This window comes from Lissotriton vulgaris, unplaced genomic scaffold, assembly GCF_964263255.1.
Source record: "Lissotriton vulgaris unplaced genomic scaffold, aLisVul1.2 SCAFFOLD_184, whole genome shotgun sequence".
Lineage (NCBI taxonomy): Eukaryota > Metazoa > Chordata > Amphibia > Caudata > Salamandridae > Lissotriton > Lissotriton vulgaris.
Genome location: NW_028248598.1, coordinates 2,436,571 through 2,450,980, shown reverse-complemented (window position 1 = coordinate 2,450,980; position 14,410 = coordinate 2,436,571). Strand labels below are relative to the sequence as shown.

The 14,410-nt window shown below is 44.2% G+C and overlaps 1 protein-coding gene across 1 annotated transcript in view; it reads left to right on the top strand.

Annotated features, from left to right (window-relative positions):
* Positions 1-14,410, top strand: part of LOC147663990 (interleukin-18-like) — a 252,951-nt gene that overhangs the window by 228,566 nt on the left and 9,975 nt on the right. The gene's annotated exons all lie outside the window — the stretch shown is intronic.

The following is a 14,410-nucleotide window of genomic DNA, read 5'->3' as shown; positions in this document are numbered from 1 at the left end:
CAATGAGGTGCTCAGCCCACCCAGGCAATGCATCATGGGAGGTATAATACACATCATTACTGTGCTGAATGTGTGCTGACGACCACACCAAACATATCTGTATAACACAAACATGTCACTAACACATGCAGCAGAGTCACAACAATATTGGGCCCAAACATTAACCGTTTATTTACGCTAACTATATACATGCATTTCCACAGATCACAGCTAGGACATGTCAGGATCTGTAGCAGCTTAAAGGGCTACTTACAGTGACATGGTCCTTGCAACCTCAACATCACCATCCCCTCAGCCCATCAACCAAACTCAAACTGGCAGGAGAGCCACCATGACACTAATGCTAGAGTTTGAGGACAGTGATGAGGGACAGTCACAAAGCAGGACCCCCACAGCATCTGAGATCAGGGCACAGCAAAGGCTCAGATCCTAAACCCCAGCAGGTTGTCCAGACACTGTGTCAGACAAAATGTCGGATGCACATCCTGTAAATGGTGGCCTGGAGAGGTCAATCATCTCCACAAAGCACCTGTAGATAAAGCAAATTCGCACAGTTAGTAGGCATCTGCAGTGCATGTCCAAGTTGCTGCAGAACATGGAGAAAGGGTTGGCACAGTGGCAGCAGCAATGGAGAGGGAGCATTATGTGCAGTGTCAGAGGTACAAGCAGTACCTGGCTAGGTTTGACACATTCACCTGGTCCATCAACCAGCTGGTAGCCTCATCAGTGCTGGCAAGGTAGATATTCAATATCCAGACGGACACAGCACACTGGTGTCAGGATGTCGCATGTAGGCTAGTTCAAGTGACCACCTCGCTGGAAATACAGACCCACAACCTCTGCATCCCCAACATGCTGGCCCCATCTGAAAGTGAGAAGGACTCTAGCCTCAGTGGCATACAGGATAATGAGCCATATAATACCAGGTGTTCAGCTGCCACATGTCTGGCAAGGACATGTAGTCAGTCTCACAACCCAGTGCTGCTGACAAAGTACCCAACCCATGGGGCCATAAGAAGTGACCTTCTAGGCACTCAATGGGATGAGTTGCCTTTTGTCACCTTATTTACTTTGTTGTTCTTATTTTAGCAATGTATCAACCACAAGGATGAAGTTGATCCTTGCTTGCAACAATGTTGAAGCCACCTGAATAAAAGGTGGTCATTCAGTTGTGCACCAAGTGCTACCATCATGTGTGATGTCTCATTTTTAGGATGTTTTCACAACTCTTACCACACAAATAGTTGTTGGTTATCTCTGTGTGTCATTCACATCCCTCTGCTGCATGTGTACCCTCCTGCTGCTCCTGAAGTAGTGGTAATTCATCATCAGAGTCGAACTCAGGCTCTATAGGGATATAATGCAGGCTCTTCCTCATTGCGATATTGTGCAGTATGGCCCATTAGGCGATATTCTTGCAGCATGTTTCCAGTCCATACAGTAGTGTTCCCTCGATCTTGTGGAGGTAGGAAAAGTAGGACTTCAGGATGCCCAGGGTCTTTTCTATAAATGAGTGTTTTTTCTTGTGTGCCCTATTGTACTGCCTTCCCCTTCTTGTTTGTGGAGTCAGGTACGACGCGCGGATCCAGTGACGTAAGGCATATGGACTGTCACCTTAGGGACATAAGAAGGTACACCATTAGGTCACATTACACACACCATCTTGGCCATTGTATGCATTGAGTCTGTGAGTCTCGAACCTAGTAGGAAGCCATCGCCAAATTTACCATGTGCCATTCAGGTACATAGTCCAATGTAGCAGGTCATGAATGAGTCATGGGTACTGACTGGGAATCTGGCCACCATGTCTGTAATGATACAGGAGGTGTCACACACTACCTGAACATTGAGTGAGTCTGAGCTTTTTCTGTTCCTGTGCATGTACTCATTTGTGGAGGGAGGACATATGGCAATATGTGTGCCAATAAACAGACAATGACGTTTGGGAACTGTGCTACCCTGCGGAACAACGTTTTGGTTTGTTTCGATGATTGTGGGATAATGGGGAATTATATATATTGGTTAACTTTGCTCACCATGACGTCCAGGAACCTGCAAAGGCACCTGGACAGGGCACTTTGTGACACCCCCTTGCCACTGCTAAGACCCCCTGGTAACTGCCAGAGGCAAAGAGGTGTAGGCAACGCAATCCCTCCACATGTGGGTGGATTGTGTTGCTTCTGAGTGTTGGGGCTTGTAGCTTAGGTTGTAATTCAGCAATTTAACCAAATATCATCAGACTACTGAGTGTGTACCTCTCTTGGATCTCCTCCTCTGTCTGTCCAAACAAGGTGACCCTCACCCTAAATATCCATGCCTGTCTCCTTCTCATTCTCTACCTCACTGCCAAAATCTTCATCCTCTTTGCCAAAACATACAGGGCCACCATATTGAGAGAGCCTGCTACATTTTGGGTACCTTTTTGTACTTTGCATCCTGTTACAACCTGATCTGATTAAATGGAAATCGCATTTCCTAAATGTCCATTTTGTGACTAGTCGCAATTAGGAAATAGTACACACGAAGACGTTAAAGAATGCAAAATACCTTCGTACATATGGACCTTAGACTCTACAAGATCAATCGAATGCTCAATTCTGCAAATCATGAAATGCCTTGTCCTGAAAATGGCACTGCTACCATACCTTCACGTTGACAGGAGAGATTGCTCTGCACTCCAGCACCTGTTTCCAACCTATGAAATGCCAAATCTTGAAAATGCTATGTACACTGTGCCATAGCCAGGAAAAGGTATTGTAAGCATGGCCGCCATAAGGCCTGATCACATAAACGCTGCTGTCACTATATCAAGAGACATCAGTGTAACTGCAACTCGGCTCCCACCAGGTAACACAATTTACCTCTCTCAGAAGCTCTTAACTGACCTCTATGCAAAATAATATACATACAAATAAAAATCAGTGTATAAATTGCTTGAAAATAAAAATAAATATTTCAGAAGGGGTCTTGATAGAGCCACATGAATTTGATGTGCATAACTGGTGATCAATAATGAGTAACATGAAATAGGAATAATGTCCCACTTCAACATTTTTCAACATAACTTCTCAACTTCCACATTCCATTCCTCTTTCCCACATCTCTGAGATAATGCCCCACCTATACCATACAAACTAAACTGGCATCTACAGTGATCACACACTCCTTATTCATGCCGAAGGGTTTAAAGGTGGACGCTTTCATAATATCTTATTTGATACAATTGAAAGCCAACTGATGTCTTCCATACTAAGGAAATTCAACTTTCTGCCTCCAAAGTCATTCAGAAATTGACTATAATATTAACACATTCAGGCAAATTACAAAAGTTGTTTCTTGTTAGTAGGTGCTGGTGCCTTTACAGTAGCATCCAAAATAGATTTCTTAGGCACCACTCCATCACCAGACAAGGTGTGGACTAGGTACTCTACAGAGTTTCTGAACATTGTACATTTTGATCCCTTCAGTATCAAACCATGTTCTTCCTGCCTGTTGCACACTTCAAAAATATGTTCAAGATGTTCCTGTTCATTATTTGAGAATACTAGAATGTTCTCTTGAAAGCATTTTACATAACTATTAATATCTCTGAAGATGTGAAACATTGCCCTTTGGAATACAGAATCCGTGGAGGCTAATGCAAGGTAGTTTGAGGCATGAAGTCGAGCTTGTCGCGCTCTGTAATGCGCGAGCCAGCAAAGAATTACACAAAACCATAGAACATGTCCCCATCAGTTAATTAAGCACAAGCGCACAGGAGAACAGCAGTCTTTGGCCCTCTCAAAAGTGAGATAGAAGGGATAACTCCACTCATGGGTGTAGGAAGATTCACTGTGGGCTAATCCAGGAACTTTAGGAGTCCTGAGATGTAGAGATTACCCCAACCCAAGTTTAAAACACCAAATTCCCAGGTTCTCAGGGACAATACTGGTACTGTGCTGCATTCGTATGGCAAAGTGCCTCTGTAGTTCATCGCCAATTGTTAAAAAGACTCCACTTCAAGGACGAAGGAAATGGTTTATTCTTGCAGCTCAGCAAAACCGTCCTCACATGAAAGCAGTTAGTTTCAAATGTCATTCTAACTTTCTATGAAACAGCACCATTCCAAATAAATTAGAATGAAAACCAAAGCATTGCACAAGCACATGCAATATATATACGTATGAATCATTATGCAATAATAGACCCAAATCATGAGGCCTCATTGCATATACAGGATATACCTACTTTAAAATAAACCTAAAACAAATAATTACACCGAGCCCATAACTTAGTTTCCACCTCCTCCCCAAGATTCATAAATAGAGACTTCCATACTTCCTGAAATTCCAAGCTCCCCAATGGCCCCAAAGTCTGCAAGAATTAAAAAACCCCAGAAGTACAGCATCTAAAATATCCTCAATACAGCACTGTGAGGAACTAGCCACCTTTTTTATCGAAAAAGTGCAAAAGATTTATAAGACCTTTCCACAGTTCGTAGAAGCCCTCAAATTCCTGGTGAAGCTAGGGTAGATGGCCCTATCTTGGAAACCATCCCTAAAATTTCTGATGCTGAGTTAGGTAAACTCTGTAGGAAGGTGAAATCGGGTTCCCCAGCAGATCCAATGAGGCCAACACAATTTCTGGAGTCCCTGGCGCATTTCCAACAGCCGCTTGGTGATATCATTAATTTATCTTTCTCCTCTGCTAAAGTACCTAGAGCCTGGAAACAGGCTTGGGTCACTCCCATTATTAAAAGCCCTCTCTAGACCCTTCTAAGCCAGAACATTTTAGGCCCATCTCTCTCCTTCCGTGGGCCGCAAAGATTGCGGAAGCCCATGTGAGTGAAGTGCTGTCCCGGTATCTGAACAACAATGACATCCTGGATCTGTCCCAAAACGGGTTCATGCCGGGTCACAACACTGAGTCTGCCCTACTTGCTACAGCAGAACATCTTAGGATGATCCTTGACGCCGGTCGGAGTGCAGCGCTGATTTTATAAGTCCTCAGTGCTGCCTTCGACACGATATCTCATGAAATCCTCTTGTCTTGGCTGGAAGCGATAGGGATCATGGGATCCGCCTTAGAGTGGTTTCGATCATTCCTTGAGGAGAGATCCCTTCGGGTCTCAGCTCCTCCATTCATCTCTAAACCTTACCCCATCGGTCAGGGGGTCCCAAAGGGCTCTGCACTTAGTCCATCACTTTTCAATCTTTACGTCAACCCCTGGCCGATGTTGCACAAAAGTGGGGCCTTACGCTGGTATCGTATGCAGACGATACCCAGCTGGTCATCACTTTATCCGAAGGGCCATCTGATTCGGCAACTAGGTTTAGAGATGGAATGACAGCTGTTGCCCAGTGGATGACGGACAACTATTTGCAGCTCAATACCAGCAAAACCGAGGTTTTGCTGGCAGGGAAGAACACCGCCCTCTAGACGGAGCACTGGTGGCCGGCATCGCTGGGCGAAATGCCAATACCAACGACTCTTGTTAAGAACTTGGGAGTCTGGATGGACTCTTCACTAACCTTCCAGACCCATACTAAGAGAGTGGCAGCTACCTGCGTGGGTCTGTTGAGAGGCCTTAAACCCATTCTCAAATATTTTGAACCAACGGTGCGGCAGATTATCATGCAAGCTTTGATATCCTCATGCTTGGATTATGCCAGCGTGTCGCTTCTGGGTGCTAATAAATCTGAGATCCTACGACTGCAAAGAGTCCAAAATATGGCCGCAAGAACACTGATAGGGCTCCCTCATTGGTGCTCTGTCAGAGCTACAATGAAAAAACTACACTGGTTACCGATCTCATCTCGGATCCAGTTCAAAGCCCTGGTGATGGCCTTTAAGATTCTTAAGACTGAGAGCCCGGCCTTATTACGCCCTCTGCTGACCTGGTATGTTCCGCAATGTAGTTTGCGCTCGCTGGGTCAACATTTGGCGAAAGTGCTGTGCTTCAAACTATGCCGCACGGGTGGCCGTTCTTTCCAGGTGCTGGCAGCTAAACTATGGAACTCCCTGCCGACCTATATCCGTGGCATCGAGAATTTGCTAGACTTCCGGAAGGCCATTAAAACCTTTCTGTTTCCATTACCATAGTATTCCCCCTTGAAGCTTCTGAACGGCCTCCGCTTTGTGTTTCTCTATCTGGCAGCGCCGGGACGCCCCTTTGCTGGGGCAGCTGTTGCGCTTAAAAAATCTAATAATAATAATAATAATAATAATAATAATAATAATAATGATAATAATAAAGTCAAACCCAAATGGGCAGAGAGGGCAGATATCTAGGACTGTGACAAGGAAGTAGGACTCAGAGTAAATTGTCATGGCATTATCTCTTCATCTATTTTCTTCGTTCAAGTCCTCACATCGTGTGAATATACCACAACTGAGTCACCCAACCACAGAGATACAAGACAAAGGGAAAAACGAGGAAACAAAAAATCATTGTTGAAACCATCAAAGCCAACAGATAGTAGCAAGCAGAGGCAAAGGATTTCAGAAATCATCACAGAGAGGAGACTGTGCTTCCCACTTGCTCCTGGAATGGTATAAACAGGAAAACATAAGTATCCCAGAGGCCCTAATGCCCACGTCTGTTAGGAGAAAATCAATAAGGATTGTGGCACAGACAACAGACCAAGAAAGGAAAACAAGGAACTAACCCATTGAAGATCATAGAATGAAGTGCATGCTGCCAGACGTCAACTCAAAACTATCAAGAGGAGAGAAAAGAGCTTTGAAATATGGAAAAGCAATTCAGGGTGGAGAAAAGAAATGCCCTGTGATGACCTAAGTATGCAAAACCTCCCATGTTCAGCCGTAACATAAGGGAGTCGAGAATCATCTGAACCTTCTTCATCACAAGAAATTCTGTAGGCTAGAACTGGTGATGCCTGATTAGAAAAAAGGGCTACAAGTGTCCCCTGAAGATCAACCTTCAAAAGTTACAAAACTCCAGAAGTGGTGAGAAAACATAAAGGAAAGCCTCATATTTGCTATGAAGGCAGAATAACCTTTGTCCACTCCTCAAGGGGGGAAGGACAGGAAGAAGGACTCCTGACAACGGGGGACTCACAGGAGAATGACTTTAGGAAACCCACTAAAAGGCATGACCAAATCAATAAACAGGCCACAAGAAGGACCCCCCTCACCTTGATGAGCTCTCTTAAGAGTTCATAAAAGATATTACCATTCACCTCTGTCAAATGTTTTCTTCAAATCCAATGTTTCCAGTTCTCTAGTTGACCACAGTGAATGGGATAAAGTCCTCATGTGATTTCGAGACGTCCGTTAGAGTACGAAACCTACTTGAGAGATATGTGTAATCAGGAGGCCACAAACTTGGCTAATAGTTTTACTCCACATGCATGAGGTATATGGGTATTTTGAGCATTCCTAGTTGTCCCTGCCTGCCTTTGGTGTTAGTAAGTTTACCGCCTTGTTAGAAATAGGTCCTAAGGACCCAGCTTTTTCAGCTTCTTTAAATGCTGAGTGTAGTAAGGGTGCTAAGAGTGGTTTTCCTGTTTTAAAGTATTTTCCACGGGAGCTGTCTCCCCTGGTATTTGCGGGTGCGTTGAATTGAGATTAGATATGCTCCTTTTAATTTATTTGCTTAAAGATAAGGATTTAAGGGGCCTATGCCGCAGGAAGCCAGTTCTAAGTCTGGAGTTTCATTGTTTTGAACGGAATAGGGAACCATTGAAGGAAGCAAACCTTTTGAATATTCCAGTGTGTCAAGAGGCTACTACCTACATTTCTAATTGCAGGGATAGTCATCAGTGCCAAAAGGAGACCTGCTTTTTCTCTGTTTCATAGTGCCTTTGCTTTAAGCTGACTAATGCTCACTCTTCTGCTTACATATAGAAAGAGTTCGGAGACATCTTAGCTACCTCAAGTTTGCACTGATTGGTTAGAGCTACTCAGTATTGTGGGGTTAGGTCAAGTATCTTGTGTTTCAATTGTATCTGTATCTCTTTAACTAGTTTCCTGGCTATTGCTGAACCCTCATTAGTTTGCCATGCCAGGTCGGTTTCCCATCTGCCCGCAAAATTTGTGTGGATGTGATGAAGCCAATGCTATCATCCACATATTCTTTAATGTGGTTTGTGAGAAATTGGGTTACTGTTTGAGTGGGCGAGACCCTACTCAAGCAGCAACCACAATCCTTGCCAGCATGAGGCAAAAGCACATCCCATCATAATCAGTCCTTAACTCTATGGTAGCATGGCACAGAGCTGTCAGGCTTAACTTAGAGGCAATGTGTGAAATATTTATGCAGCACTTCAAACAGTAATTAAGTTCAAACACCGCACAAAAATAGTCCCACATCAATTTAGAAAAATCGATTCCATTTTAATAAAGAAATCAAGACAAAACTGACACAAATCCAATTAGAACTGGAGATTTGCATGTTTAAAGATTTCAGTGATTATAGCGCCACAAAGCACCAACTGTGCACATCCGGTAACGCTGAACTAAGACAAAGTTAAAAGTTCAAGGTGACAGTGATGGAGTGTTGGTAGTCGAGGCACTGCATCAGTTCAGAGGGGCTGCAAGACTGCAATGCGAGGTCCTGCATCATCGTCGAGGATCCTGTTGATGAGTCCTTGAGATGCGAAGTCCAGTGTTGAGGATGCATCCCGCAGTCGAGGCGGTGGGTTGGTTCTGAGGAACTGTGAGGTTGTGATGAGAGAACCTATGACTAGGCCTTTGGTGGTGAACTATGCTCCGTTCACAGTTTGTGGAGTTGTTTGCACTCCGCGCTCCACGGATCTCGCAGAGTTCTGAAAAATGCAGAGGAGAGTTTTTTCCCTACTCACAAATGTTAAGGTGCTGAGCGCAAGTAAGGAAAATCAACACTTGACTGCTTCTCAGCAAGATTTCTCAATGAAGGCGGTCACGGATGCTCGCTACCACTAGTGTTGAGAAACCATCTGTTCATGTTGAGGAAGCTGTCTCTCAAGTAGGACTTCTACTCAAGTGGCAGAAAGAAGCTGCACACTCTTGTGCTACGCATGATGCTGTCGTACTGATTTTTGAAGAGTGGGACAAACACCCAGTGCTAAAAATCAGTGGGAACGGTGTGAGGTAATGCACTCAGCCGCTTGTGTAGCTTGGCGGAGTTCTTTTTTCACTTCACAGAGTTCTGCTGTCAACGAGGGATTCACTATGTGAGGGCCTGCTACGGTGAAGCTTCGCACAGCACTGGCTTTGAGGCAGGCTGCCAGGTTGATGTGGAGTCCTAGCAATAGAGAATACTCAAAGGTAATGGATCGGTTCTGTTCGGGTTTCCACAGCGCAGCAAAGGAGATGAGTTGGTTAGGCTGGATCTACAAATGGGCTGACAGATCACCTTTAGGCCCACTCACAAGGGCCCAGAACAGGGGTAGAATCTCTTGGCAGGGTAGTACTCACAGATGGCAGTGTCTAGGTGCAGGGTTCCAGCTTGTTGGAGCCTTCTGTCACTAAGGCTGTAGTCAGGAAGCCATCCAACTAGCCCTTGGAGTCCCTCTGGGGTTCTGCATTCAACAGATTCATACCCGTTCCATCTCACCCAGGAAACAGGTCAGCACAGCAGCAGAGCAGTCCTTCATAGCAGCAGTCCAGTAGAGTGGCAGTCCTTTCAACAGCAAAGCAATCCTGGCAGATTATCCACATGTCCAGAACTGTACTGGAGAGTTGGTGTCTGAGGTCCAATATTTATTCCTTGGATTTTCTTTGAAGTGAAAGAAGTTTCTAGAGGTTTCCCTGTGAAGTCCACAAGCTTCCTGACTTCTCTGTCCTGGCTCTAGCCTAACTACAGCAGGTATGCAGCCCTTTGTGTGGAGGAAGGACACAGCCTATTCATATCTAAGTAGGACTGGGCCCCATTACGCCCTCCCATGCTGCCAGTGATGGCCCATCCAGGCACACCTAGCTCTCTATTGTCTGTGGTTGTCTAGGAGAAATACACAAAGCCCAACTGTCAGCTACACCCAGTAATGTGACCCAGTTACAGGCTTAAGGCACCAAATGGCTAAGACAAGAAAATGCCAACTTTTTAAAAGTAGTGTTTTCAAAATTGTAATTTAAAATCATCCAACTTCACCATGAGAAAGGATTTTCATTACAGTTCCAAATACACCAAACATGGACTGGTTCCCTAACCCCATTTGGAAATTATCACTTATTAAATGTAATAAGGTAACTCCAATGTTATCCTAAGGGATAGGCTGGCCTTGCAGTAGTAAAAAATTTAGATTTGCTTACTGTCACGACACGTAAAACTAATAAGAACATGCCTAGCTTTATGAAAACATAGACCCTACCCTCTGGGCTGTTTGGGGCCTACACTAGGGTGAGTTATATGTAATAAAAAGAAAGGCATGGGCCTGGCAAAAGACTTATTTGGCCAGGTCGACATAGCATTTTAAAACCTACACACACAGGCTGCTGTGGGAAACCTGAAACATGTTCAAAGGGCTACTTAAGTGAGTGGCCCAGCCAGTACTGCAGGCCCACTTGTAGCATTTAATTTACTGGGTCTGGGCACAGGTAGTGCTGCCTTACTACGGACCTACAAGTAAATTATAAATGCCAATTGGGTATAAGGCAATTCTACCATGTTTAAAGGAGAGAGCACACGAACTTTCACACTGGTCAGCAGTGGTAAAGGAAACAGAGTCCTAAGGCCAGTAAAAACAAAGTCAACAAAACAGGAGGTTTAAAGGCAAAGGGTTAGGGGGAAAATCATGCCAAGGTTGCCAGGTCTAACATACTTTCAAAGTGTTTTTCTCTCTCTGGGGTCCTCTATTGAGAATTGTACATGCTCGACATGGTTGGGGAGGAGTTTATCATCTTCAAATCTGGTACTGGATTGGGGTATGATCTGTCATCCCACTCTCCCGTATATTGCAGCTCTGTTTGACCACTACCACTGAACCCTGCAATAAGGAATATTCAATTCTAGAATTAGATAAATAGTGCAGAACTTACCTGCTGAGTGTCTTAAATATCACATCAATTGGATGTATTGTGGAGCATTGTTCTGTTATCTGGATCTGTCCAATCCAGTGGGTCTTTCTTATTAAGTAGGGGATCTTGCACCAGATTCCGGTCTCTGCTCAATGTCATTCTAGTGTCCCTAAATTCATGTAGAAACTTGGATATATGTACTAAGAATTATTTTCAGTCATAATTGGGTGTAGAGATTGATCCTGCAAAGATTAGTTTGTTTGATATATTCAACTTCTCAAATATATATCTGCCTTTATCATTGACCCAGAGTTTCAATAGCTTGGGAAGTAGCGTACGTTTGATGAAGATGGTAATAGAACATTTAATAGAGCACGAAAATGTGCTCACATGTGTCCCTTGGGAGTCTACTTGTTAACTATTGGTAATTACTGACCCCACAATATCATGTTTCAGGTTTGAGGATTTGGTTGTTGACAGGTGCATTTCCTGAATCCATGCGATATCTGCTCCTTTAGCCTGCAAGTGGGGCCGAATGTTTTTTTCCTTATAATAAAATGAGATAATCCATTTACCTTCAAAGACACAAACTTAAGTGGAGCAGTTAAGTGGCTGTGTGTAATCATGCACTTATTCCCAGAGTGTGGTCTCGGTAATCCTACATTTCCTTTCTTATCAAAGGTGATAAGGTGGTATTGGCTGGTGTATATACACTACCCGAATATATAACCAGTGGCTAAAGTTATGGTAGAGTTATCTATTGCTGTTTGGCACTAAGCAGAAGAAAATGGACAGACTCCAAAACAGGTATGTCAGGTCATGTTTCCTAAAGTTACACAGAAAATGGAAAAGCAGGTAGTGCTGTGCATTTCCTATAATAATGAACAGGGAAAGGAAGGGGAAGAGAGGGAGAGTCGGAAAGTTACAGTGCTAAGTAACAGCTACAAACAAAATGTATGCTCTCTGTTAAATGTGATGAACTTGCCCCATTACTAAAACTGTAGTGTAGAAACTTTTCTCAAATGTTCTGGGTTTTATCCTGTGCCGTATATGACAGAAAGAATCAAATTGCCTGTGCACTATCTCTAATGGGTTACAAGTGTGGGAGGTGTGCATAGACTGCCTGCTAATATAGAAGGGAATAGAGGTGCAGTTTCTCATCCCTGTGGCAGATGAGAGATTGAGTGATGATGATTTATGCCATCACACAGCATATTATACAATTTGATAGGTGTCTACAACCTGCGTGTAGAAGTAAGTATACCAGTGTCCACAATGCTGGTTATGCTCATTGGGTAGACATATAGACAAACAAATGTTCCAGAATCACTGTGTGTTGCCTGCTAGCAAAATGTACTTATTATATATTTACCCCAGTGGGTAAAGTATATTCCTATCGAACTATGGGTGAGCAATGATTGTGTAAAAATTAGGAACACAACATTGCATAGAGTTATATGATAAATCAAGGACATGAACTCCCTCGTACGTAAAAGTGCAATATAAGCTAATACTTGAATTGTTGCTTTGCTCAGCACGCATCACAGGCAATTCATGATGTGACCACAGAGAAAAGTTCTTAATCTGTTTCCCTTTGTTCTGTATTTCAGTGGGGCTCTAGATTTCTCCATTATTTTCTTCAAGCTTTACTGGTGTAGTCGTGGACCTATATAGTACTTGTTTTGTGACTAGCTTATGTATCTGCCTATGATGGCCTAGTGGCTTGGTTTAAGTCATCATAGTCCACAACTGAAAAAGGTGTTGGAGTTGCTTCTGTGTCTTCTCATTCCAAGTAGCCTTAGAGGGATACCAAGCCCTCTGATTTTGTTTTGACCTGGCCCATGAACAACATTGTCGGAGATTCTAATAAGCCAAATGTTAAATCCATTTTTCGTAAAGGCGACAGTGTAACACAAGGAAATGTATCTTTTCAAGTTGCCCCCCATTGAATAATCCACTGAGATATTTATTTTAGGCCCCTCCATGTCAAAAAGCCCTGTTTCTGTTTCAGACACCAAAAGCTTCCTGACGTTTTGATGAAGGAAACAGAAAATAAGTTGGACGTGGCTTGTCATTATTTCTCTTTTGCAGGCTCCAGAGGGCCCTCCTAATTTCCAATGTTGTCTACATGGTCAGTGTGGTAATATGTGGAATGAGAGTGATTATAAATCCTACAACATAATCTTTTTCTAGTTTCTGTAGAATAGCATGGACGCTGACATGGTCCCCTCTCGCTCTGTCTTCAAGATCAGTGACTTTCCTCCTCAGAAACCAGAGAGCATGACCCCAGTCTGCTGCAGTGTCTAATCACCCATCCATTTCAGATATTTCCTTTTCTCCTGTATCCATTCTACCATTGAATGAGAACAGATCTGATCGGAATGATCTTACTTTAGTGGAAAGTTCTGATGTCGTGGCATCCAGTTTTCCTATGGATAGGCTGATATTTGAGCAAGATGGCGGCCGCCTCTGCTGCCGAGTGAGGAGCCGTGGCATTCTCCCGGATGTCCGACCTGACCTGGCTTTGACTGTCAATGAGTCTCCTGCTGCTGCCGTCTTGAGCTGAGTCTCTCATTTCCCTGCTGCCACTGTCGTGCTGAGTTGCGGGCATTTCGGACTCTTTCGGACTTTCGTGGCTGTTCGAGGCTGTGAGGCTGCGGGGCTGCTGTGCGCCCGGGTCTGGAGACGCGAACCGCGGCGTGAACAGCGGCGCTTCGGTGAGAGAGGAGAAACGCCGACAGGAATCAAGGAGCTGTGCTGCGAATTTCCGTGACTGTTCTGTGCTGTTTTGTGCTCGGGGGCTGTGAAACGATAGGCGGCTGCTGCCATGTGCCACGGGCGGGAGCTACGAGTTAAGAGCTCCGAGCCGCGGATCTCCAGTGATAGGAGAGAGACGCCGGCGGGAATCACCACCGAGTTTCGGAGTATTGCGGCGCTGCGGGCCGTAACCCCGGAGGTGAAGGCGAGAGTTGCAGAAAATCCCTGACGGAGGTGTGTGAAAGTGGGTGGAAGGAATTAACAACTTAAGGACATCGAAGGCTTTCGCATTTCCCGGTAGGAAGCTCCTGTTGTGTAACATTGAAACTTTGTGTCTGGACTAGCACATAACAGATACTGTAACCAATAGTCTTGAAGGCTACTTGGAAACACAGTTGCACAGTAACAACATTTTTGCGCCGAGGGGATATTAGCTTAAGACATTTTCAGTGCCAAAAAAAAAAACCCCTAAAGCTCAGGTAAACTTACTGACACTGTTATAAGCTGCTACAGACATCGATATATAATTAGACTGCTCTTTAGTAGCTCGCTCAAAGGCTTGTAAGTCTGCTGATATCGGTACAAGGATTTCTGTTATAGAAAGAGACCTGCGAGCTATCGAACGACTTAAGGAACAGCTATGGCGCCCAAAGGCAGAGGAGTAAAAAAAAACGTAACTAACTCAGCTAACGCCACAAATACTACGCCAAGTGCT